We start from the raw sequence: 2,129 nt of genomic DNA, 5'->3' as shown, positions 1-2,129 counted from the left end.
GCAGCGCAGTTTTCGAGAAGCTGGGTGAAGGCGGGGGGGGGGGGGGGGGGAGGTAGGGGGGTCTGGAAGAGAAAGCAAGAGAGAGAGAGGTAGTAGGGAGTGAGAGACAGACAGAGACAGAGAGAGTGACCGAGAGAGCGAAAGAGAGAGACAGGGAAAGATAGAGACAGTCATGTACAGTCAGACAGAAAGAGGAGACAGAGAGAGAGAGAGAGAGAGAGAGAGAGAGAGAGAGAGAGAGAGAGAGAGAGAGAGAGAGACAGAGACAGAGACAGAGAGACAGACAGACAGACAGACAGAGAGAAAGAGAGAGAGAGAGAGACAGAGAGAGAGAGAGAGAGAGAGAGAGAGACAGACCGAAATAGAGAGAGAGAGAGAGAGAGAGAGAGAGAGAGAGAGAAAGAGGGAGAGAGAAAGAGGGCGAGAGAGAGAGAGAGAAAGGGGGAGAGAGAAAGAGGGAGAGAGAGAGAGAAAGAGGGAGAGAGAAAGAGACAGAGAGACAGAGAGAGAGACAGAGAGAGAAATAAATATGGAATGTCAGATAAACAAAAAGAAAAGCGAATGTTGTGTTTTTAGATGTGCACGAACATTTTCGTTTATGCCGATTCCCATTGTCAATAGTGTCATTAAAGGCACAGTGCAGCTCACAGCCTTCGTTTTGCGTTTTTGTTGCAGCTGAGTGCATTTACAGTTCAAAAATCCTCCTATGGTAGTAAAACAAACCCAATGATACCAACAAAATAACACCAAAGAAATAAAGACAAAAATAAACATCCACACAGACGATTAGATAGATAGATGGAAAGAATTAATCAATTTAAACAATATCAAGGCATTCACTAAAGAAAGAAACTTTGTCGAAAACGAACTTAAAGTTGACTATCATTAAAATAGTAAAAGCTGTATAAAAAAAAAGGCCGAAGACCTAGAATCAAAAAACAAGAAAGGTAGGTTGTTGGAACGTTTGTTATTGACAAAACAATACATTCACAGATATTTCGACCCAACGGTCTTTTAAGTGAACAGACAAACACATATTCACACACAACTTATTTGTTCTTGTTTTTTGATTTTGAATTTTGGAACGTTGGCAGTCTCTTTGTTTTTGGATTTGGCCAAAGGCCTATACAAGAGAAAAGGAAACAAATGGGGGCCCGGTAGCTCAGATGGTAGAGCACTGGACTTGTGATCGGAAGGTCGCAGGTTCGAATTCGGGCCGGGACGGACACGGGTCAACTTTATGTGCAGACCCAGAGACGGAAGCCATGTCCCACCCCCGTGTCATCACAATGGCACGTAAAAGACCTTGGTCATTCTGCCATAAGTGCAGGTGGCTGAATACACCTAAAACACGCAGACACCTGGGTAGCGCGACTCCGTTGCTGCTAGCTTTCCACTGGGAGGAAGCGACCCGAATTTCCCAGCGATGGGACAATAAAGTAATGAAAATGAAAATGAAAATGAAAATCAAAAAATGATTTTCAAGTCACTAAGTTAACGTTCATATCCAGATAATTTTTCAAACTGTACAAATTCATTCGTTCGTTCGTTCATTCGTCCGTTTGTACGTTGACTTGTACGTTCGCTCGTTGGCTGGTTCTTTAGTTCTTTTGTTTGTTTGTTGCATTTTTTTGTCATCGTCAAAAGGTTCTTGACATTTCTTTGTTAAAACATGTTATTTGCTTTCACTCTTTGTTTAATGCTACGCTATCGTCGTTTTCACGTTCTGAATTTATATCTTTTCAATTCTGTATTTGTTAGCTTCCTGCTTGTTCACTCACTCTTTGACTCGTTTTTACAAGCTGTCAGCATTTTGAATTCTAATCCCAATGCCCTCATCTGTTTTCTCAAATGAAAGAACGAAGTAAGAAAACATTTCCTGCAATGAGATGGGACACCTTGTCATTTCTGCTCGGATGCCAGTTATTTTATTATCTATTTTTTGCGATACACAGACATCCTCGCCTTTACTCCTGTCATCATTCAGCTATAAATCTCACAACTGCAGTGACGGGAGAAAGAATGCAGAAAAAGAGAATGAAGATGTTAGCCTCCTGTCTGGCGTCCATTCCGTTAATGTAATTTGTCCACCAGGGATTGTTTTTTTTAAATTTTGTGAGTGTGTGTCT

Source organism: Littorina saxatilis, linkage group LG9 (genome assembly GCF_037325665.1).
Source record: "Littorina saxatilis isolate snail1 linkage group LG9, US_GU_Lsax_2.0, whole genome shotgun sequence".
Lineage (NCBI taxonomy): Eukaryota > Metazoa > Mollusca > Gastropoda > Littorinimorpha > Littorinidae > Littorina > Littorina saxatilis.
Note: the sequence above shows the minus strand (reverse complement) of the source record.